Source organism: Heterocephalus glaber, unplaced genomic scaffold, assembly GCF_053883595.1.
Source record: "Heterocephalus glaber isolate CG9 unplaced genomic scaffold, H.glaber_assembly_v1.0 deba00001553, whole genome shotgun sequence".
NCBI classification, from domain to species: Eukaryota; Metazoa; Chordata; class Mammalia; order Rodentia; family Bathyergidae; genus Heterocephalus; species Heterocephalus glaber.
In genome coordinates, this window is record NW_028258344.1 from 18,963,129 (window position 1) to 18,989,285 (window position 26,157).

The window sequence follows — 26,157 nt, forward strand, 5'->3', positions numbered from 1 at the left end:
CCTGAGAAAGGAATATTTACAGACTCAAGAAAGGGAATCAGTCCAACCTATAAAATCCAGAAATATAATTGAAACATTTGATAATCCTAGATACTCTCATTTCCTGAAGAAAATACTACCAATAAAGTAAAAGTTTTTCTTTCTTTATCCCTAGAGGCAGAGAATAAAATAAGTAGAACAGGACATATTCATGTATTGGCATTCATCTGTAGGGTAATGTGTGGATATAAGTCCACACATTCTGGTCCAGCCACCACAGCATATAACAAGTATGTCTTAGTTACTTTTTCATCATGGGGACAAAATACCCAAAACCCACAAGTAAAGGAGGAAAGTTATATTTTAGTTCACAGCTTTTAGGAGATTCAGTCCATGGCTCCAAGGTGGGGAAGGCATAGTGGAATGGTTTGGAGGAGGAAAGCTGCTCATGTTATGGTGTCCAGGAAGCAGAGTGCAAAGGTAGGAGGCAGAGAGGGAGACATACTCTTCCAGGTCACACTCCCACTGACTTGCTCCTTCTGACCATGCTCCGTCTCCTAACAGTGCATTTAGCTCTGATGAGTAAAGTACTCCCAAGAGCCAGTCACCTTCCAAAAGCCCCACTTCTGAACATGTGAACCTTTTGGAGGACATTCTATATATAAACCACTGAATTCTACTTCTGACCCCTAAAAGACACATGTCCAACTCTTTACGCAAATACATTTAGTCCATCTCTAAGGGTCTGCCAAGTTTTACCAGTTCCAGCATTGAAGAAAAGTTCAAGTCCAAAGTTACCTCTAAGACTCAAGACAAACTCTTAGCTGTGAGCTCCTGTGAAATATCAAACAGAAAGTTAAACATTGCCAACATACAATGACACAGGGTAAACATCCCATTCCAATAGGGAGAAATAGGAGGACCAAAGCAAGACAAAAAGGTAGCAAGCCAAATGTTAAATCTTGTAGCTCCTCGTGCAGTACGCTGGGTAGATCTGTGGTGAATTGTGAACTACATCTAGGTTGGGGAGCCTCACAACTCTGGTATTACCATTCCAGCCCTCATGGCCTCTCTCTTGGGTTGCTTCTGCTCACTGCCTGCACCTTTCCTCAGCAGATGTTCCATGTTTCTGACGTTGCCACATTCCTGTATCTCTACTAGACAGAATCTTGTTGGCTTCATTTTTGACTTCACTCACTCAGCTTAACACATTGCCCCTGCAAAGACAAATTGCCTAACCTCCCAGGCCTTTTTCTGATGTCTGAATGGAAGTCTACCTGACTTTATAACTTTGCATTCTGCATGCCCATATTACCAGCACATGTGAATGAAACCCAGGTCTGCTGCTAGACCCTCTTGGATCATGGCTGCAGAAGCCTTGGAGTGTTTGGATGGCTGAACATCAGAAAACTCTTTCTTACTTGTCTCTGAGTGAGCTGGGTTCCCTGGGGCTCCCTTTTCAAATGAAAGCTTTATAGTTTCGCACTCTTGAGACTACAAAGGGTGGGGTCTTGCTGATTCCTGAGATGCCTTCAAACCATCTTTCTTATTGTCTTGATACAAAGCATTTGGCTTCTGTTTAATGAAAATCTTTACAGCAACCTTATCTTTACAAGTGCTTCTCTTCTGGTGAAATTGTAAACTTTTAAAATTATTCAGCTCTGCCATTTGCTCCTGATGCTCACTGTAGATTTGGTTAAAGGCAACAAGAAGTATCTGTGCCTTGAAATTTCTTCTGCCAGAATAATTAGTCCATTGCTATCAATCTCAGTCTTCTGAAAAGACTCAGGATGTGCACAAAATGAAAACAAATTTTCTGCCAGGGTGTACCATACATGGCTTCTAGTCCAATTGACAATGCAGTCCTTGTTTCTGACTGAAATATCCTGAGTTTGGCCTTTACTGTCCACATTTCTTTCAGCATCTGGTCTTCTGAGCTCTGGCCAGAATCTCCTATCAACCTTGGCTTATATTTTATGAATTCTATAGCTGTGTTTCAAATCTTTCTGAACTCCTTCCTTGAACCATTTCCAAAGGCCTTTCCACAGAATTAAGTTCAATGATAGCAACACTCCATTCCTGGTACCAAAATATGATTTACTTGCTTTCCAATCACTGAAACAGCTTACCCAACACCCACAACTTAAAGTAGGAAAGGTTTATTTTGGTTCACAGTTTCAAACCACTGTTGGCTAGCTTCGAGGCAGAAATGACATGGTGGAAGGACCTGGATGAAGGAAAATTGCTCATTCCATGGCAGCCAGGAAACAGAGGGAGAAAAGAGGAGCTGAAGAGAAAAATACACCCTTCTAGGTCATGCCCCAGTAGCTCATCTTCAACTGGGCTCTACTTCCTAATAGCAAGTCAACTATAAATGCACCAGTGGATTAATCCATGTTGAGTATAGAGTCCTCAAGATACAATGACCTACTAAAAACTCCACCCTTGAGCACATGAGGCTTTTGGGGAAAATTCTAGATCTAAACCAAAACAAAGTGCCACTGCTCAGGTGCATTTTATCCTTTCTATGCTTCTGCTTTTACTTCATGTTCCTTTTTCTAACCACAGTGAAGGAGCAGTGGACAGGAAGGAGCTCTTGGAATAGAGAAGCCAAGTATGTTCCTTTTCCCAATGCAAGCTTCCCACTATAGCACCATCAGGCTGACAGGATATAAAAGGCATCTATACACAAAGCTTAGAGTTTTATTTATTATACTAAATCAGTTTACATCATTCCTCTACTGATAACTCTTCAGTGACTCCTCGTTCTTCTCACAGTAGCAGCCAACATCATTTTGAAAGACCTACAGACCTGCCACTCAAAGAATGGACTGGCAGCATCAGTGTTGCCTGAGGAAATGCTGAATCTCACGACTCACTCCAGACCTACTGAAGCAGAGTATGTATTTCAATGAGATCATCATAACATTCTTAATGTCATTTAAAGTGTGAGAAACTCTTATTATAAAGACTCTCCCCTTGTTTCTCCTCTTTAGCTCAGGACTGATGCTTTCTTTTTTTATTTTTTTTTCACTCCAGCCTCAGTGGTTCTTTAACATACTAGACCATTCTTGCCTCAGAGTGTAAAAACTGGTTGTTTCTTTTACCTTGAATACCCTTTCTCGAAAATAAAATCTACATGCTCGTTCTCTTTCATCATTTGCCTTTATTCCTCTTTATAATTTCAATACATCATCCTGCATTTAAAAGTAGATCACTATTTGGCAGCACTTCCTATCATCCTTACTATGTTCTGATTTTCTTCAATACTGCGCACATTTCAGCATACTATATAACTTACTTATTTATTAGGTGTTTTGACTGTCTTTCCTGACAATGTAAGCTCCGTGAAGTCAGGGAATTTTTCCTGTTTTGCTTATTGATGTAGAATGGAATAATTTCTTACACATAGTAGGCATTTAGTAAAAATGTGTTGAATAAGTGTGTTCCCTAACTATCTACATTTTTCCCTAAAGTCTTTAAGAGACTACTACGATTAAAGGCAGACAAAATCTCTATAAAGCACATTCATTTATTGGCATATATTTTTTTGCCAAGAAGGTTGCTCCACAAAACATACAAGTTTTCTAAATGAAGAATATGGGCTTTCCTTTATCTTCACAATTTTGATAAAAGTTTTATTTAAAATAATTTAATATATTATTTCATACTTCACCAAATGATCTAGTCTCTTGAGAGGCTGAAGAAACACGATGAGATTAATTTAACACAATTTATAAAGACTAGTGTCTGAAAGCTATGTGCAGGGCCTTTCTCCCCCAAAGAAACTAGCCCAATCTTTTATTTTCTGTTTCTGTCCAAATCTGAATGTTTTGTTATACAAATTCACTTGCTCTTGGCCAATGAACCTGTTCCTAAGAAGGGATAAATATGCTCATAAGGAACTCACAAGATGTCTTGGACAACAAGCAATTTTTACAAACAGCATTTCAATGAGTTAAGTGTGAATAAATTAGAAACAGATGGATTACATAGTTATTGAGACCCAGAGGTTTGAAAAACAAGTGAAAATTTCTCATATTTTGAATCATTAAAGATAAAAGTAACATGTATACTTTAAAACAAAACTTTTCTAGTTTCCACCATGTTTTGACTTAGAAGTCAATTTTATTATGTCCTTTTTTCATGGGAAATGTTTCCTATTCATAAACTTCCTTATTTTCTTTTGGTACTGGGGATTGAACTTGGGACCTTGCGTGGCAGGCAGCGACACCACTGAGCTAAATCCCCGGCCCTGTAAACTTCCTTTTTATAACACAGGGTAGAGAATTTGTTCTACTCTCTGAATTTTGAAGCAAGGTAAAGATTTTATTAGTGCAATGAGGAGAGTCTAAAGTTATTAATATTTTCTTTTATTTTTAATATAAAAGATATCCAAGTTTTTGTTTTGTTTCACTTAGTGTTTTGGTTACAAGATACAGAGATATACATAGACTAGTTAGAGAAATAGGTATCCTACAAGTAAAGAGAGGCATGAACAGTTTGTGTTCCTGAGTGTTGCTATATATGAGCATTTATATAACCGAGGATCTGAGCAATTGTACCAGAGACCACTAGAGAGGCCCATGGTTCCTCTTTGCTCATTAGAAAGCACTTTTCTTGTTTTGCTGACTTCTATTATAAGTTTAGCTTCAACTGTCCCATTGTGGCCCTAGTCTGAGTTTATTTAATAAGCTTTCAGCTCAGCTGCACAGTAGTATGGTTTACATTCTATGGGTTCAAATTCCTAAAAGAGAACTTGATCAGCTTATTTTTTAAACTCTCTGATCACTTAATCTATTGCTAGGCTGTCAGGTGAAATCATCTATGAGTGAGAGAGTCAGGTTCCCTGCATATGAGCAAGGAGTGTGGAAAAATGTGTGGAGGGTTCTGATTTCAATGCTCTAAATACAGATTTCAGATTCACCTGCTGGAAGAAAATTTTCAGCAAAATACTTTTGCCAATATACCCTTTAGAAAACAAAATATTACTTGTTTCTCTTTTCAAGAATTAAAAGTTTGAGATTTTTAATTTAGAATGCCAAGATTGGAAAGGGTGTGGATGACTTTTAAAGTTTAAAATTTCATCTAATCTTACTGGATTTTAAGAAAACAACATCATCAATTATATGACTATTTAGGGGACATGTCTTTGGAGATAGTTTACTGTACTGTTCTAAGTAGTACTGAAGTCATTCTCTTTATTTTCCTAAGACCTTAAAATATTACTTAATAAACTAACCTTTGTTTTGATACATGCCAATCTCATAACAGGGTCTATGTTAAAACAAAACAAAACAAAACAAAAGCAAACTTGAGGAATTTGGGGGAGAGCCAATAAAAACTTGATAGCAGATGGAATAAGCTTTATTTTGCCTGGAGATGACAGAAGACAGAATAAGTGATAATTTAAAATAAAACATAATTCTAATGTAGGATTTTGACCAAAAAAATCTGCTCTCTCAGCAAGTGGAGCTCTGAAAACCCATAAGAGGGAGATAAATAACAAGTACTATAAAGAGCACCAAGCTCAGCTGAGAGGCAGAGCTGGTTATTGGCATTGGGTTTGTCCATTTCGAATTGGGCTTCCTTTGTTACCTGGTAATGAAGAAAATCTTGGCCTGGATCCCACTAAAGGGAAGTCTATACAAGGAATAACCAGGCCCACTGAATGTGGCTTTTTCATCACACTTTTCTAAGGATGACATTCTGAGCAGTCTCATTCTTTTTACTGACCTACCATGTAGATACATTTATGTGGAATTTTATAGAGAACAAGGTTGTCTTCCACATCCTGTTTCATGCCTAACCCAAAATGTAAAATTCTGTCACTCATGCAATGGCTTTATACTTACTAGAAAAACAAAGATAAATATGATTCAGTTGACAAAATCTGACTTTATCATTGAGAAACAGATCTAAGTATTTTTAAAGTCATTTAAAAGAAAAAAAATGGAATCAAAAGCATCCTTATGTTGTGTAAGGACTATTATTCAAAAAGGAGTGCAGAGTCACAAAATTTGAAAAATCCTTACTGAAAAACAACAAATCCAGGCGTGAGACTAATTATAAGAGAAAACACCAGCAAACGTTATCAATAACAAAATAAACATTTAACCATCATAGCACTAAATGGGAGTAAACCCTAAAATGTATAGGTTAAAAATTTTATCACTACTGTAGGCATAATTACTCCAATTCATTCCAAAAAATAGGCTGTTTCTTCACAGCAATGAAAGCATATAAGATAGAATCACAGTTTTTAAACAAAAATAGCTTGAATACAATCATTAACATCAGCATTTGTTCTTGCTCTCAGAATCTGGATTATGACAATAGAGATCCTTTTTCAATATCTCAGTAGTTGACTTCAATAGTCATTTTCTCTCCCACAATAATATCAACCACAGGCATCAGTTCGCTTTGTAAATATATCTATTGAACATCTGCCTATTTATGCCAAAGACATTGTAAAATCTCTGTCTTTGGAAGAAACTGCACCCTCAACAGGGTAAGCTTCTGTAGAATAAGCAATTGTAAGGCATAATTTGAGAGCCTAAGAAAGATCAAATTATTTTCCATGTCCAAGGGTAATTAATATTTAAGTTAAAAAGTTTTTCTCTTTGGCTTTTCTAAAAACAGATTCTATGGTGGGAAACGCCTTAACATATTAGTAGGAATAAACTTACTCCAGTAGTTTTCTTTTCTTGTAGGAAGGGTTCAATATGGGGATTTTTTTTTTTTTTTTTTGTCCCTTAGCAGGTATATTAGATTTTCCATGCTGGGACAAAATTCTATTCTGTTATGTATAATTTCAAGGAGAAAAGATTTATTCTGGCCCATGGTTTCAAAGGTTTCAGTCCATGGTTGGCTGGCTTCAAGGAGAAACATCATAGTGGAAGGGCTTGGCAAAGAAAACTGTTCCACTCATGGCAGCTATGAAGTAGAAAGCAGGAAGCAAGCTCGAGAGGAAGAAGCCAGGAACCGGACAGGGTCCCCAAGGTCACGCCCATAACATACTCAGAAATGTGATGTAAAATCAAGTTGTCAATCAAGGTTAACCATCAGAGCAGGGGAGGTAAATATGAGGGGAAAAAAATCATTGAAAACACACTTTTCTCCTAGAAATGGCACAGTTTTTTGTATGTGTCAGGTATAATTCTATGATTTTATATTTTTTGGACAAAATATTTTGAAAATAGATCATAGTATCATGTACTTTTATTATATTAGGTTCAATGTAATAACAAAGATTAAGTAACACAAAATTCGTCCTATTTTAATTTTGAATTACTGTGTAATCAAAGAAGATATTTATTGACCATAAAACCAAGAAGTTTTTTAGCATTGTTTATTCACAATGACTATTTTAACATGGAAATACCAATATGATAAATATATTCTTAGAGGAATTAGAAGTAGGCACCAAATTATGTAAATGACACCCAATCATTTTGCCTCGGAAAAAGCAAAATTAATATCATACCCACAGCTGGAGTAATGACACAGTTTGCTAGATTTACTTTAGCATCATAACTCTCTGAGTCTGATTTTGATGTACATGTCAGCAAAACTAAAAGAGGGGTCTGTGACTTGTTTAAAAACACCATGTTTTGAATTATTTGCTGTATTTTTACCTATCCATGTTAGTGATCTTACTGATATTAAAACTGAAATAGAATTCATAGGTGGCCTTAGGAAACATTCACTGAATCAGGTTGAAAGTATGGATCTCCTTGAGATAGTTTAGAAACTAAAAGAAAAGCAAGCCAACTGCATTTTAAAGTTTTCTTTGTCTTTTTTCTTGTTTTGTTCTAAAGTAAATCCTTCTCTGCCCAGCTACAGACATTGCTTATGGGGCTTCTTGACTCTCATGAAGTAAATCATTTTAGTTTTACAGTAATTGCAGAATCTCAGGGGGCTAATAGTAATCCAGTGAACTTGATCTCATCTAATCAAATGAATGATCTTTATTCAGTGTCCTCTGGGAATTTGGGAAGCACATGAAAAAGTTACATTGACATCTGAGTGTTAATGGTGGAGATTTTATGTTTTTAGCAGCTGGAGGCACTCACTCCAGTTACAACGCCAGGATCCAAGGCTCAGAGCACAGTGCTCATGAGCTGAGGTCAAGGTGACTAAGCCTACCATTGACCACCTTAGGATGGTCTTTAGCACTCAAGACAAAAAATTATTTTCTTTACCATATCTCACCATGAAAACTTGCTCACTGTATTGGCAGGATGAAAGACAAGGGATTTTGTTGAGAGCCTAAGGCAAAATGTATGATGATTAGTAGTTTTATTTAGTGTGGCAAGGCTCTGATTCAGTTACTGATTCAAATATATGCACTAAAAATATCTGGGAAGATTATTCATTTCATTTGAATGTTTCGGTTCTTTCAGTTTCTCCTTTCCATCCCATACCTTATAACTCTCCTTTCTTTTCTTCCATTGCAGCAGCTTTCTAGACTTTGTGTTTGTAATTGATGGAGATTCACGATGAGGCTTTACTGAACAGTGCTGTTAGACTCCCTTTCCAGAATCACACTGGACTGTTCAACTAACTCCTTTTTTTTTTCTTTCTCTTAAGAAATCAAATTCACTCCTACCTCTTTTATTTTCTGTGTATTTCCTGGTTTTTGTATTGCTTCTCTTTGTTAAGATTTTTTTGTTCGCTTCATTTTCTTTTTCAACACTCTGGAATTTTATGCATCCTTGTTTGCTCTTTCTACTGTACTTTAAATCTCAATATGTACTGACCATCTTTATTGGGACATTGCTGGGCTCTAAATTTCCACTCCTGATTTCTCTCTCACTAATATACTACTTTTCCACATAACATCAACAAGAGCAAAATATGTGTTGATATGTTTATCCCTAAAATTAACAACCACTCCTTTCTTTTTATCAACTGGTAAAGTATTTAAGAGAGTACTCTAACCTTACTCTTTAGCCTTTTAAAAATCTAAACTCTCTTCTCACAACTCTAACTGTACTGAATATCATCAGTGCCCCCCTACCACTAAAATACCAAGATGTATTTTATAGTAAATTCATCAAATTTATTTTCTAACATCAGTATAGTCACCATAGTTTTAGGGAAAATATCATATAATTATTAGACTATTTTCCGCCTATAAATAGTAAAAAATGATCAGTTATTTCATGTTTCTCCTAATCTTATTATTTAAACATCTACATAAGTAAAAAATGCAACCGTATAACATAGAGGATATTTATTAGTAAATTATATATTAATTTAGTCATATATGTCCTATTGAAGTCTTATTTGGGGCCTATGTCAAACATATATGAAATCCATTAGTGCAACATATATACCATGTAATACATTAATACAGCATGCATAATACATAGTACAATTTGTGACAATGGCCTCATGATGAAAATCAGTGTCATTTCCCCAGGACACTAATACACAACAGTGAGTAGTACAGCTCGGATTTAGGGAAAGAGTGGCATGAATGTGAATGAAAGGATGGGGGTCCTCTGAGGCCACTTTTGGAAACTGACTTCCACAGGCCAGTACAAGTGACAGAGCAAGCCTTTGGCCATAAGGGATAAGAGCTAATGATGGTACTTGGGTTTCCAATCAGGATTCCCAATCCCATCGTAGAACATTATCATAAATTAAAAAATTAGAAATGAAACTTGTATAATAAAAGGTAATGAGGGAAATTAGCATGAAACATATTTCTTGAAATTTAGCTTGCTTCTAAAATTTAAGAGTTTTGTTTATGTAAAGAGGATGTAAGTAAATGACATTTTAAAATTTGTTTTAATAACCCAGCCTTAGTCCTATCATTTTAGAATTTTATTGCAACTATGCATATTAAATTCCATGTACAAAGTGTTTTACATTTCATGTATGCTACTGTAGAAATCCACAAGCATGGATGGAATTCTCCTTGTGGTCTGTTTTTGACATTGGTTTCTCTGAAGTCCTCCTTTTAAAAACTTGTGGAATGAATACTAAAATCCACCAGTAGACAATTTGCCCTCCCATGTTTATTACTGAGTACCAAAGACATAATGTAACCACTGCAGCACTCCATTAATTGTGGACATGGGATGCTCAAGAGACTCATCCCCTGTGATTGTGGCCTGAAACCCTGCAGGAGGTCTTCCATAGACTATCTGATCTCAGCGATGGCAGCATTAAGGCTTCCACATAATGCTGGGTTTGATTTGTTTTGTTTGGCATGAAATGCTATATGGGCAAGAAGTTCAGATATTGCCAGGTATGAAGGTGAGTAAATTTGGAAAGGAAAAATAAAAGAAGTGGGTATACAAAAGGAGATGACTGACATGGGCAAGACAAGAACAAGCTCAGTGATATCTTTTGCAGGTCTGAGATATCTTGATATCTTTCTGCATGGTCTGAGATGCAGATTATTGTGGTTGTAGCCCAAGTCTTTCCTATTCTATGTAAAGAAAAGCAAAATTGGGGGCATTGTGCATAAAGACTTGCATGCTATGGGATAGTGACACATTATTTTGTCAATGTTCCACCTCTGCCATGATTTATTGAAATATAATAGCTATTTCTACTACACAAATATAAAATATACATGCTAAAATTTCAAAAGTTGGCATATATATTTATATCTGAATGTATATATATTTAAATATGTATCTATATTTATATCCTTTTACACTGTCTCAGCTCAGGGAAGCCAGCAGATGATACAAGGGCTTTTATTTGTCATAAATTTAGAAAATCCCAGGGCCTCCCACAAACTAGTGCTTTTATTCCACCTTTAATTATAGAAAGCAGGCCTGAACTAGAGCAGCTGTTCCTGACTGTCACATACTTGTAGAATATTGTTGGGATTTTTGTCTTTGTCTTTCTTTGATTTTCTATCCATATTTTCTCAAGAGAATTCTACCCAGTCCTTTTTTCTAAAAACCTATTAAAGTCATAACTCTCTGGGTGGAGGTGGGTGAATGTTGTGATATGCTGTTCAGACCTCTCTTTAAGAACTTCTGCACCAGTGTAGCCCCTTGCCCTGTCCTTCTTTTTCTCTTCCTTTCACAAGGATTGAGCTGAAAGTTATTTGTGATAATCTTGTGAACTTGATTCATAAGCCAGACTTTTGAACAAATACTTATGCTTACATTTCTAAGTCATCTCAAATTTAATATGCTCAGAAATTAATTCTTGATTTTTACCCCCAAACCCAATTCCTACTTGAATTTTCCTACCCAGTAAACACCACTAACAGCCACTTAGATCTGTAGGTCCCAAACCTAAGCATCAACCTGATTTTGGCCTCTTTCCCCAAACCACATCCTTCTGTGAAACATCATATCAGCCCTACATCCTTAACGCACCCCAAACCTAACTGTCTCTCCCTATTTCTACTGCTGTCACCCTACCCAAGATGCCATCAGCTCTCAACTGGAATAAGGTGTAGTTCTCTCCTCTCAGTTTCCCTAGATAGGTTTGTCACTAGCAATAGCATTTAAGTATTTCTTGTCATTTTTCTGACTAGTGAATTTTCCTTGTAAGAATAAAATCCAAACTTTCAACAAAAGACCCATATGATATGTCTTTCCTTATGTAGGTCATGGTCTACTGATAGATAAGTTTACTACTTCTCAGGCATGTTGCTTACTCTGTTTGTTGTTCACATCAATTCTTTTTTTCTACTACTAGAGAATTTGCATTTGGAATTTCTGCTTCTTTCAAATTTGTCTCCAAAGTCTTTGCTGACTACTTTTACTTCTTCTTTTCCATTGGATCACAAATGTCACTTCTTCAGAGAGCTCACCCTGACTGAGCTCATGAAATTTCTAGGCATTTGACTTTGTCCACTTTAAGATCTCAATTTTGAAATTTGTTGTTATAGATTCAATGATGTGTTCTTTCCACATTCATATATTGAACCCTAACTCCCAACATGAGTATCTGGAGATACGGTCTTTAAATGTAGTTAAGATCAAACAAGGTCATAAGAGTGGAACCCTAATCTAATAGGACTGTGTTCTTATAAGAAAGAAAAAGATATCTCTCTCTACTATGTGAGCCCACTGTGAAAAGATAACCTCCTGCAAGCCAGGAAGAAGATCTTCACCTGACACTGACCCTGCTTGCTCTTTAATCTTAAGAGTTTTGGCCTCCAGAGCTGTGAACAAATAAATTTCAGTTGCTTAAGTCACAAGTGCATAGCATTTTGTTACAGCAGCTGTTCAGCAGACTAATAAATGTGCATATTGATTTGTGTATGTGTTTCCTGTCTCTCATCATTAAAAAGTAAGCTTCCTGAGGTCAGAGGTGTTGTTGCCGTCCTGCTTACTGCTATATCACCAGTGTAATAAACAGTGCCTGTTGTGTGGCAGCCCTTGACAGAAATATATTACCTGAGCCAGACACGGTGGTACACACCTGTAATGCTGGCACTGTGGGAAGTTGAGGCAGGAGGATCAAAATTTCAAGCCCAGTTTGGTCAAATTAGCAATTTAGTGAGACCTAGTCTCACTCAAAAAGGGCTGAGGATACAGCTCAGTATGAAAGCCCTGTCTTCAGTCCCCTGAGGTGAAAAAAATGTGTGATGGCTAGGTGACTTTTGCCTCAAAAATTGGTTAAATGGGAGAGGGGAATATAAAAAATTCAAGTATTGATGTGTCTAGTAATAATATGTCTAGAAATATTCTCCTGGCCTAAATTACCTAATAGTCTTGTTTAAGTATGAAATATCTCTTTAAATGTATAAAATAATAATAAGAGAAATACCCCAAACTGAAAAATGGCTGAAAGCTACAAATATTGAGAGTTAACCACTTACTGAGTTTTGGCAGCTGCTCTGGGAAATATGCTAATCACTGGGGGTTAGCCATGAGGGAGAATACTACATTTGTGCCTGTTCTAGTGGAAAAAAGTTAGACACTTGACTAACCATGGAAGGACCTTTAATATTCACATAAATTAAAGGAAGGATATTTCAAGGTTATTAGACATTGATTAAAACAATCATACTGGGAAGGCTGAAAAACTTCTAAAAGCAGGGCCAAAGTTGGAAAAGTGAAGCAAAGAGAAATTTTTATATGGCTCGAATGCAAGAGGAAGGGCTTTGAGTTTGATTTTCAAAGAAATTGGACTCTTCTTCCTCCTTTTCCTTCTTTGATTCCTCCTTTCCCATCATTTTCTCAGTTTTCTTTCCCATTTGTTTTGGCACTCTTTCAATATTTTGTCCCTTTACAAAGTATTTTATGGACTCCATGATTTATAGGTCACTTCCATAGGGAGATAAATGTAGATGAATTATCTCCATGAAGATCTGAGAGTCAAGTCTTGTGTGTGTCCTTGTGTCTGTGCGAGTGCACACCAGTTGTATGAGTGGGGCATGCAGGGAAGGGAACTGGGGAAAAGATGGACGAGGGTCTGAATGGCTTTGGCATTTCATTTTAAGTCTTGTCATTTCCTTTTGCTATCAGGTATCTACAGGATATCTAGAAGAAACTCCTGTGTGGTTTATTGTTAGGATTTCAGGAGAATAAATTTTGCTATCACTTAAAGTCATCCTATCATTTCTGGTTGACCAGAGCTGATTTTATTATTTGAGGTATTTTTATGTATGTTCTAAGTATAGTTTCTCTTGCTTTGTAGTTCTTAATAGTCTAATTCTGATCTTAATAGATAGGTTTCCATTTAACAAAATGGTATATTTGTGTTCAGTGAAACAACGGCTAAAAGTACTTTTACTCTCATTTAAAAAACTGAATATTTAAAAGTAGATTTTAAGGTTTTTTTTAATGAATACATAAAAATGTTACTCAGCTTCAACTGGTCTCAAAACTGAAAGTTAGAATGCAGGGTTCTTGGAAGAAGAATTTTCTGGTAGCAATGAGTGGACTGAAAAAGAGAGAACTATTCGAGTAGTATGATTCATGGTGTTTGAGGTTTACTTAATCATCGTCTTTCATGGTCAAAGATAACAAAGCTTTGGTCCTGCTCTGTACAATACCAACTCTCTATTTTCTGATCTGCTTAGTAAGGTTGAATTTTATCATTGTCTTGCTTAAAGATCCAATCCCCAAGAACATAAACCCACTAAGAGGAGTGCACTTTGTGGCTTCAGAAGCCTACCAAGCCAAACATTCGCAGGTCAGCTCAGGAGAAGGAAAATGATCTTGTTCAAGATGATTACTACTGTACAAGCAGAAAAGTACCACTGAGCAAGATACCTTATTATAGGCCAATTTTAAGGCATGTGTATTATCAATCTTCTTCCATATCCCCGGCTAATTTTAAATACTAAATTGCATTGGCAGGGTATGGTACTCTACCACAGATTGAATTCTTTACCCACATGTCCATATTAAATGTTTATCAACTGGTATTCTGTATTTCTTTTTTCATGTATTTATTACCCTTCTGAGTGTCATATTTTCATAAAGATATCAGAAAATCAGATAACATCTGAGAGTGTTCTTATCTGGATTTTAAAGGTCTAGCATCCACTGAGCCCATGAATTTGAAGTATGGAATTCAGTGTGCTATTGTGTAGCCAATTTGTTTCCCTGGTTACTTTCAATATAATATTAAGACAATAGAAGTAGATGGAAAGAAAAGTGATGGTAATAGGGAAGGTTCTTGAGTTTTTCATGTAAGATGGTAAATGTAGTTAAATGGAATGGACTAATTATGATAGCTAAGTCATGACTATGATTAGGGACCTTTGTCATTTACAGTTCTTGAGATCTGCAAAAGATCTAGTCACAGAAAATAAGAACTAAAGTGCTATGTCCAATGGAATTTCAGTGAGATTGGGGAGAAGACTGACAGACAGAAATTTATATATATTCAGATATGGTCCTAGAATTGCTAATTCATGCAAATGTCTCTTCAATATCCTAAATCCTTTTAGATGAAATATTTTATAATTTAAAAACATAAAATCTGCTGAATTGTGCTCACACCCCAGTAAGAATTGCTTTGAAGTATGATGATAGATTAATTGCATTAACAAAGGATTGCCTTTTTTGAAATTGTAATGTTATATTTCATATTTTAGAGAAATAAATTCAGTGTTCTGGTGGCATTCTTAAGCAATATGCTTCTTGATCAGCTATCATTAGCAGAGATCATGTTCTCAGCTGCAAGATGGATGATGACTCCATTTTCTTCAATCCATTGCTGACACTGCTCATTAGTAATGGGACCATAAAGGTAGAGAGACAAAAATACGAAACAAAACAGAAAATAATTGTGATTTTTATTGAGATAGAACTCCAGCTATTTGTAGAGTTACATGGTATTAAATAGAGCAGATTCTCTTAAAACAAAAATATGATAGATGTTCACCAAGAACTCCCAGCCTGAATGGAAAATAGAGTCACAGAACCCCAGTTATCTTCTAAACCTCTCTCTGCTAGTTTATTTAATCCCTATGGTATCTCTCATGAGAGCTTAGAGGGCTACAACCTTCTTTTTCTTCCTATATTTAATGCTCATCTTTTCAGTTATTTCTCACATTCATCAGATAGATAGTGATTTGCCTTTCTGATATTCTCTCCCACTCCCAACGTTGACATAGTTGGCTATCAAAATTGGCTTTGTATCTTGCGTATCACATCAGCAACATTTTTTTATTATGCTACATGGGTAGATGCATTGAAGTAGACAGGAACACCTTCCTTAGCTTATGTTATCATTTATTTCTCGGGTCAAAACAGGACAAATTAATGCATGAATTTCTTCCAATTAATCTCTCAGTTACTAATAATGTCAATTTTTTTCAGATTATAAAAGGAAATACAGTTTTAAAAGTAAAAAACTGGGGCTAAAATGAGTAAATCCTAGAGACCTACAGTACATCAGTAAGAGGAAAAATTTTAAATATTCTTACACCAAAATGATGAATATGTTTGCTGGATTATGGTAACCATTTCACAATGGGTACATAGGGAAAAACATAATGTTGTTTATGCTAAATATATATGTTTTTTCAGTTATTCCTCAGTGAAGCTGGAAAAAGTTTCAAGAATAAACTGGGAGGAGAAATACCTAAAATGTAACTTGGGAAGGTATAAAGGGAAAAGATATAAAAAGAACTTGTGTAAATATCTTAACATTGGCCTACATACACTTAAAAAGCACATCAAGATAGAAATGATAATCATATAACACTAGAAAGTGCAGTTTTTTAGGAAGATAATTCTAAACTTATATGTACCTAAAAAATAATCTCACTATATTTTCAATACATTTTTGAAGAATAAATTAATTCCTCCTCCAAGGTCAGATAAACCAAAGTTATAAGAGTTGAATTACATAATGATTAAATCATGATATTCATGGAGTAATTTATATATTATTTTAAAATGTGTGCTCAAAATCACAATGGGAATATTTAAAAATTGATCTTATATGTATTATAAATCCATAAAGCAAGTCTAAAACTTCAAAAAACTGATAGCATATAAACCACATACTGGTATTACAGTCTACCCAGTGTAATTATGCTAGAAGTAAATTGATGCATGAAATATTGGAAAATTAAAAATTATATTTCCAAAAATTCATGTCATAATTCAGAAACAATAAAAATATAGAACTATGGAAAAATTGGATGATGATTATTACATTATCATATATTAAGACTTGTATACAGGGGAAGCAGCATTTTTGGAGTAATATATAATATAAATATTGTAATACAGTGTTTGAAAAGAAGGTTAAAACTTAATCAGTTAGACATCTAAGTTACTAGTAAGAAGAAGGGAAAACTGACTAAACTCTAAAAGAATGATGGATATCATTAAGAAAATGCAGAAATTAACAAATGCAAAAGTGAACATGTTTTTGATTAAAGAAAAAGTTATAAATTATATAAAGGCTTTTTAAAAGCTCAGAACTAGAGATAAAATGAAAATTGAAAGTATGTTAAAATCAGAAACAAGACAAGGATGTCCACCATAACCACTCCTGTTCAATATAGTTTTGGAAACATTAGCCACAGCAATTAGACAAGAGAAAGGAACAAAACAAAAGGAATAAGATAGGAAAGGAAGAAGTTAAACTCATTATTTGCTGACAATATGATACTCTACATAGAAAACCCAAAAAACTCTGCCAAAAGACTTCTAGACTTAATTGACAGATTCAGTGGAGTAGCTGGATAGAAGGTCAACATTCAAAAATCAATAGCCTTCTCTCACACAAATAACAGATTCACTGGGAGAGAAATTATGGAAACAATCCCTTTCACAGTAGCATCCAAAAAAATGAAATATCTAGGAATCAATCTAATGAAAGAAGCAAAAGACCTCTACATTGAGAACTACAGCACTCTGAAAAAAAGAAATTGAAGAGGATATAGGAAAATGGAAAGACATCCCTTGTTCCTGGGTAGGAAGAACCAATATAGTGAAAATGGCCATACTTCCAAAACTGCTATACAGATTCAATGCAAGCCTGATTGAAATCACAATAGCATATTCACAGAACTAGAGAAAACAATCCAAAAGTTCATTTGGCACCAGAAGAGAACTAGAATAGCAAAAGCATTTCTAGGCAACAGAGGCATGGCAGGGGGTATCACAATTCCCAAACTAAAACTATACTACAAAGCTACCATGATAAAAACAGCATGGTACTGGCAAAGAAACAGACCCAAGGATCAGTGGAATAGATTAGAAGATGCAGAAACAACTCCAGACATATCAGCTACCTCATCTATGAAAAAGGAGCCAACCATCCTCACTGGAGGAAAGATGGCCTCTTTAACAAAAGGTGTTGGAAAAACTGGATATCAACTTGCCAAAGATTAAAACTAGACCTCTATCTTTCACCTGCACTAAACTAAAATTGAAGTGGATTAAAGATCTAAATATTAAAACAGAAACACTTAACTTGCTGGAAGATAAGTTAGGTAGAACTCTCGAAGATATGGGCATAGGAAAGGATTTTATGAACAAATCCTCAGTAGCACAGGAACTAGCACAAAGACTCAACAACTGGGATCTCATCTTATTAAAAAGCTTCTGCACTGCAAGAGAAACTACCAACAGAGCTAAGAGACAACCTCCAATGTGGGAAAAAATTTTACCAGCTGCTCCTCAGACAAAGGTCTACTACCAAGAATATATAAAGAACTAAAAAAAATCAAACCCCCCAAATATAAAGACCCAATTCAAAAATGGGCATCTGAAATGAACAGACATTTCTCAGAAAAAGAAGTAAAAGCAGCAAATAAACATGTGAAAAAATGTTCAGCATCACTGGTCATTCGAGAGATACAGATGAAAACAACACTGAGATTCCACCTCACCCCAGAAAGAATGGCTTTTATCAAGAAATCAACCAATAACAAATGCTGGTGGGGCTGTGTGGAAAAAGGAACACTTTTTCATTGTTAGTGAGAGTGCAGACTGGTGCAACCACTGTGGAAATCAATATGGAAGTACCTCAAAGAACTAGGACTAAAAGTCCCATTCGAACCAGCTATTCCTCTACTGGGTATCTTCCCCGCAAAATTAAAAGAATCATACCACAGTGATATATACTCAGCCATGTTTATAGTGGCACAGTTTGTAAGAGCTAAAATTTGGAAACAGCCCAATTGTCCATCTGGACACTGGATAAAGAAAATGTGTTTTCTCTTTATAAAACAGAGTACTACTCAGCCATGAAGAGTGAGAAACTAGAGGCATTTATATGTAAGTGGATGCACATTGAGTCCATACTCTTAAATGAAATAAATAGGACGCACATGTGTAAATACCAAATAGTTTCTCTGGCATGAAAAAGTAAAAGTGTAAATAAGGATCAAAATGTATAATTGATATTGTGAAATAGGAAGAAAACTTCTAAAGGAGTAGGGGAATTGGGAGGGGTAGGGGAAAGGAAAGAAGGGAAAATAAAAAATATAAGAAAAAACAAAAACATGGAAACAAGCCTTTGTAACTAGGGAAGAGTGGAGGGGATGAAGGGAGGGCAGGGGAATTGGGAAAAATGAAGAACCAAGATATACATCATGTAAAGGTATGAGATCCCAATGATGAATGTAACTGTATTGTATACCTAAAATGTACCAATAAACTTATTGGAAAAAAAGAAAGTATGTTAGGTTTCTCTGGGAAAGCTTATGGAAAATGTTTGATAGTATTAGCAAAATAGATGAATTCTTGGACAACACATAGTATCAAAATTAAAGGGGGGAAAAAACTAAAGGGGAAATAGTTGACTGAAGGGAAAATAGCTTGAATTGTTCTATAATCAGTGACTATTTGGTTAAAAATTTTTTCATAAAGGAAAAAAAACTGACTCGGATGACATAGAGAAGCTCTGCTAAATTTTCAATGAAAATAAAACATTTCTCGCAAAGCTTTTCAGAAAAGAGGAAAAATGATAATACCTAAATCATTTAAGCAGGTCCACATAACTGTGCTACCAAAATTAACAGAAGAGGACAGTATGAGAAAGGAGAAAAGAACAAGTTAAAACAAATAAGAATATAACATAGACAGTGGTATACATAACCATAAAAACAGGACAGTAATATAATAAAGGACAGTATGAGAAAGAAAAGTACATTCTAATCCCATTTATGAAGACAGATGAAAGTCATATAATGAAAAGATACCCATAGTGATCAAGTTAGGTTTATCCCAGGAAAAACATGATTAAACTAATGATAAAATTATAAATTGCATTTACTATTTAACAGATTAAGAGAAAAAGTACATAATCCTTAATTCAGGGAAGTATTCTAAAATGTTCAATATTTCATCATGATAACAATCGTTATCAGAATTGGAATAGAAGAGGATAGCTTTACCAAAAGCTAACAATAACCTATCTCAAAATCAATTCTTAATGTGGTCAAATATTTGAAGTGCTGCCTTTGAAATCAGGAATAACACAAAAATATCCACTATTTAATTTTATATTTACTGTTTTATTTTAGGTTCTAACTAACACATAAAAATTTACAAAACCCCAATAGTGAAATGGTCAAAACATATGAATGGACATTTTAAAGAAAGGGACAGCATAAACATAGGAAAACATACAAACAGATTAAGACACTTAACTTTATTAGAAATAAGGAAAATACAGAAAAAAATCTGTGTGAGAAACATCTTTACATGTTGTCAAAAAATTAAAAAGCTGGAGAATCTCATGGGGTTTAAGTTCTTACACACTGCTATGGGAAAATGTATTGGTGTATTTGGAATATGCACTTTTGCATATATAATCCAGCAAATTCTCTAGATTTGCAAACCTGAGAAACAGCCATTTATGTTCATGAAAAGATATTTTCATAGAAGGATTATTTGTAACAGAACAAACCTGAAAACCACCCAACTATCCACAGACAGGAGAATAAGTTTATGTAATGTGACATATTCACACAATGAAATAGTATATAACAGTGAAAATCAATGAACCACAGCCAATACAGAGCATGGTTGAATGTTAGAAATAAAAGGAAACTTGAGAATATTGTGGACAGTAAGAGATCACTTTCATAAAGTTCAAAGACTCACAATATTAAGTATGTACTCAAAGCATAAATGTAATAAAACATAAAAGATAAGGCATGCTACAACACAAAATTACCAATAGTGATTACATAGAGAATATTGGAAAGGAGTTCTCAGGTTCACTATATCTATCTATCTATCTATCTATCTATCTATCTATCTATCTATCTATCTATATGATATATGTGATATGTGTGTGTTTGTGTGTAAGTCAAATATTTCAATATAGGGTTAATAGCTTTTTCTTTTTAAGAAAAGAATAGAGACTGCAGAACTTAGCAACATATTTTCATGAATTTGAGAATGATAGTTTTATTGTCACTTAGTATTCCTGAATTTCAGAAATATCAATTAGAAATTAAATTCACTAATATGATCCTTAACCTGACCAAATGTTATAACTTACATAAGGCAAATGTGAGGTTCTTGTAATTTAGTCCCACTTGCTTCCTTGTGACTAGCAATGGGATGATGTGCTGAATAGTTGGACAATGAGGTGCTCAATGTACTTTTGTCACCATTCTGAGCTTATTTGGTCGACTAGTCTACCCTTCCTTGAGTTCATTTTACCCATCTATGCAATTAAGATATTGAGCTCTAACATTCCTTTTGGCTTAAAAATAACACTAGTGACATTCTTTTTATCCTAGAGTTTATTCTTGTGTACTACTTTAATTCCTTTTTCCCTGAGCCACAGAAAAAAATACCTATGAGCTATGCTAGAATCATAGTGATGATTTTATTTTTACCTAATTATTATGGATCTCCAAGTGTGTCTGGTACAGCCTTTACAATTTATGGCTGATTCCATGTCTTCTTTTAGAGAGATCCTGAGTGGTCTTGCCTTATTTGATGATTTGATTATGGCCATTGCTCCTTGACAATCTGTTCCTACTTTAAGATGTGTTGGCATTCTGTGTACTTTCTAAACTAACTCCCACCATCCCTTTATGGAAATGTATAAACCTTCATTTCTCTTGATTTGTCTACAGCCAGAAAAATCAATTATTTGGCAATTCTTTAAAACTTCTATCCCATTGGTTCTTTGGAATTGGGCCTGGAAGTGGCTTGTTCAGAGGTACCAATGTTAAGATATGTAACCAGTAAGACCATACTAGGAATATATGAGCCATTGCCACAGTGGTATGTAAAAGTCTTCAAACTCATCAGCTTCTAACAAGTTTGGTTTTTTAAAATTCATTTGTCTGCTTTAGGTTATAGATCTGCCTATCTTGGCTCCATCTACCTCTATTGTCTTGTAGAATCAAAGACTCCCTTGAGTATATTCTCTTCACAGAAGATTACAGGAGTTCAAGGAGCCAAGAAAAAAACCCATATAGATACAAACATAGCCTTTACTTCATCATATCTACTAGCATTCCATTGGCTAAAACAAGTCATACAGCAAGTCCTAATATTAATAGAAGAGGGAGAATGAATATGTACAAATGTGAGAGATGTTTCCTTTTTATTCTAATATAGAACATTTATTCAAAATACTTTGGACCAGAAGTGTCTTAGCTTTGGATATTTTTGCATATTGGAATATTTACATAGACTTAACTAGTTGAGCAGTTCGAATCCCAAAACAAAATCCAAAATGTTCCCTAGTGTGAAAACTGTTGGGTGTTGCTGCTCAAAATATTTTGAATTTTTGAATCGTGGATGTTCAACTTATACTTTGTGAGATCACATAAGTAAGATTAAATGACAATAATCCAGTTCATCAAAACTGAAACAAGAGAAAACACAACAAAACAAATAAGAACCCAAACTCACAGTATGTTAATGTAACATAAAGTCAAAATAGAAGGTAAAAGTTGCTTATAAAACACTTATTTTTTTATGCTGAACTGAGTTGTAGTCTTCACTTTAGACTCACTTTATTAGTTTGAGTTATGAATTATCACTAATATTTAGAATTCAATAGTCTCCCTTGATTTACATATACTTTAGAGGTAATATATGTCCACATAATATCATTTCATCTCAGAATTAAGCAGGATAAATAAAAAATATTCTCCTGCCTTGCTGACAATACATTAGAGGAAATAATCTATAAAGCCATATAACACATTTGAGTATATTTAATGATGAGAGTCAGATGGGGTGTAGTAGGAAGCACTCAAACTTTGAAACCAGACAGGTCTGGTTCTGAGTTCAGGCCACTGATGATTCCCAGTGTTAAGCAACTTTCTTAGATTCTCTGAAACTCATGTCTTTGCCTATAAAATGAGGACAATGTCACCTCTGAGGTATTAAGATCTTTGTATAGTAATGTGAAGTGCTTAATATAATATCTGATGCTTGGTACTCAAGAAGTTGCAGCTATCATTCTGGAAGCATTTATAAGATCCTCTAAGGAGTACTTTAGTCTTTTCCGAATGCCTTTTATAAACAAATTTATTCTTCTAATTTCACCTGAAAATAAGATGATCTCCTCATAAGAACTCTTTAAAAATCTATGATTCAATGATTCCAAGAAAGAACATTATTTTTTCATTCAGAAAACCATTTGCCACACTGCTGCATACTTTCACATGTGCAAAATAAAGGGATACCAGCTGGTTGCTTTATTTTCGAACGACTACAAAGGAAACAGTAGAATTTTGGCTTTTTGGAATTTTCCTTTGAAAATTTTCACAACCATGTGTGGCTGGAACCTGGCTTTTATCTTTCTCTTCCACACTGGAAACTTATACAGCTCTCTAGCATTTGGTTTGGGTCACATAACTTTTCAATTTTTTATCAGTCTTTCACTTGCATAATTTCCTTCTAGTGTGAAAAACCCATATTCTGTAATATGTCTACACAGTGAGACAGTAGGCATAGTAATTGTCCCTAGATCAAACAATTGACACAGCCAAATCACTTATGAATAACAAGGAAACAAAAACTTACGTAAGGCACAGTTTCATGTGAATGAACAAGACTGAGTGCATAGGATGCAATCAAAGTCAAATGGATTTTGTAACCATTGCCTTTACAAGAACAATAAAAATATATTATGCAGCTCACATACAGGAAAATTTACCAGTTTCAAAGTGGCCAGGCAACTCCTGCCAAATTTCAAATCCTTTTAAAAATTATGTTTTAAGGACTTTCAAAGTTAGTTTTTTAAAGTTCATCTAGGTGATGAGAGTTGATGTCAGAAATCAGTTTTTTGCCCTGTCAGTTCTTTGTTACAACCAGGATGTCAGGCCTTGCATATACTTTGAGGAGAAAAATGATTCTATGAAGAAGTTTATAGAGAACCTAAATCTATGAAGGGTTTAAAAACTTTTTTGGCTTAAAAATTTTAATCTCTAATCTTTTCGTTGGTCTAATCTTTTTCCTGGTTCTTTTGCCTATGTCTTGATCAGAGCTTTTCCAAAGCTGAATTTCATATATTTGTCTTCCATCAGGGTCCCCCTAGCTTTTTATGCCACAGTCTCATCTAACTGTGATCTTACTGCCTTATACTTGACATTGAACCTTTTCCCTGCCTACAGAAACAAGACAAGTCTCCAGCCAAATTATAATTTTGTGAGTCAAAATTCTTATTTTGTTTGACTTGAGGAGTTTGATTTTTCAGAACCTTCTAGTTTTAACATCTGCCTGACATCTGTCTATGCATTTATCCATCCATGCATCCACCCATCCTTCTATTCAGCCAACCACTACCTTTGTTAGGTATGTCCCAGACATTCTTTTATGCCCTAGAATACAAGGAGAAAACAACAATAGCAGCAGTGAAAAGAAAAACAAATTACAAGTAAACCAGCAATTGCCAGCAGCACTTGGATCCAGGCTCTGTTACTCTGTTGTGCAATACAATGCCTATAGGTAATAATATGGTATTATATATTCCAACATTTGTTAATGGAATATATCATCTTAAGTGTTCTTACCACAAAAATAAAACTGTGATACAATGAAACTTTCGGGGGTGTTTGATATATCATATACTTCATTCGTGGTGGTGGTGTTACTGGTCTTTGCATATGTTCAAACTCACCAAATTGTGCATATTGAATGTGTTCGGGTTTTGTGTATCAATTGTACCTCATTGAAACTGTTAAAAATGTTGCTTCACTTGATAATGAGGGCCCTTTATAAAAGATAGTTGCTGTTGAGGGGACATAGAATACACATTAGGATGTTTAGTTTACCTTCTACATATGAGCAGTCCTCATGACTACTCTTTATGTATTTATACTCCTTTGCCTTATAAGATAATCTTACAACATAACAAGGTAACATTTTAATAATGATTAATATGTAGCTTAGAAGTATTCCTCTTTAGCAGAATTAAAATGCCTAAAATTTGTAATCAAGATCATTTTTAATTAATACAACAAATCATGACTTTATTTCTTAACTGATTAGTGTGAGAGGTATGACCACAGGTTAGGCATAGGGTATAAGTATATGAGACAATTTCTGTCTTCAAAGAAATGATAATTTAATGGAAAAATGGGCCAGAAAATAAATATTTACTAAATACTGTGATGGCAGTAGTTGAGCTACACAGAGAGCATTCAAGGACTGAGGAGAGACCAGGACCGAGAAAATGCATACTCATCCCTGTTTTATGGCTATAGTTTTCTTTTCTTTGATTTATTAAATGGTGTATAAATTTGGACAACATTTTATAGCACAATGAAGGACACATTTTCAGAGCTTGCTTTGTAAAATGACTAATCTAATAAAAGCATTTCTTTATATTACAAAAAGACATCATGAGGAAGAATATGTTGTCAGTTGGTTTTTATTTCTACTTTGTATCAAATTAAAGATAGGATTGTTTTTCTTGAATTTCTTATTTTTTTGTCTTGGTTGTTTCTTTTCCCTTTGATGTTGTGCAGCCACAACCATAGAGAGATGTGTAAACTGTAGTCTGAAGCAGTTTGAGAGAATATGTGCTTGGAATGACTCCCTGAAAAAGGGTTTGGGACAAGAGGAAGAAAAAGACCATGAAATGAGAAGAGTCAACTCTTAATTTTCAGTATTATGAGAAATCAGACATTTTAAATTGTTAGAAACTACCAAGTAAACAAAGGAGAAAACATGATTTTCATTATGCCATCAATTGTGTGATTCTTCTCTATTTTTTCTTTCTTGTCAGTTCCACTTGTATGATTGTGAAACTATCAACAAGCACTGTAAGCCCTTTCAGAAGGCCATTTTGATTACTCAATAAATATTTCATTTAGAGCTAAGTGATGTGATTTAAGAACTTCTTTTTCTGTTCCCATAACATTAACCTGATGAAGTCTGAAAATGTTAGCAGAGTTTAATTCTATTTCACACTTTATCCTATGCTATTTGAACATTTATTTATTTTGTATAGAAAAAAATCGAATTTTGTCTGAATACTTCCATATTTAAAGTTCATAATATAGTATCCATGGCAGGAAATTTAAAGATAGATGACTCATAATCCCTGCATTTAAGTAGTTTTTGTATCTAGTAGAAAAGAATCAGTAAAAGACCAGATATAGTCCCCAAGGTCCCGTGTGCATGACCCACTCAGAAACCCAGGCATGTACTTTATGTATCTCCTAGGTGACCCCCAATCCAATCAAGTTGACAGTAAAGATTAACCACCACAGAACTTGTCTTAGATATAGTTCCCTGGAAACAGATTCTCAGGTGGCAAGTCAGTGCATGAGATTTAGAGGGT

At 34.7% G+C, this 26,157-nt stretch overlaps 1 protein-coding gene across 4 annotated transcripts in view; it reads left to right on the forward strand.

The window, feature by feature from the left end:
* Positions 1-26,157, forward strand: part of LOC147824152 (uncharacterized) — a 349,377-nt gene that overhangs the window by 227,321 nt on the left and 95,899 nt on the right. For 2 of the 4 annotated variants that reach the window (XR_015442735.1, XR_015442734.1), the window contains exon 5: positions 2,758-2,878. The exons of 1 other annotated variant lie outside the window; for it this stretch is intronic. The gene's annotated coding sequence lies outside the window, so the exon portion shown is untranslated. The remainder of the gene's footprint in view (positions 1-2,757; positions 2,879-26,157) is intronic. One more of the 4 variants, XR_015442737.1, reaches the window with a different exon arrangement.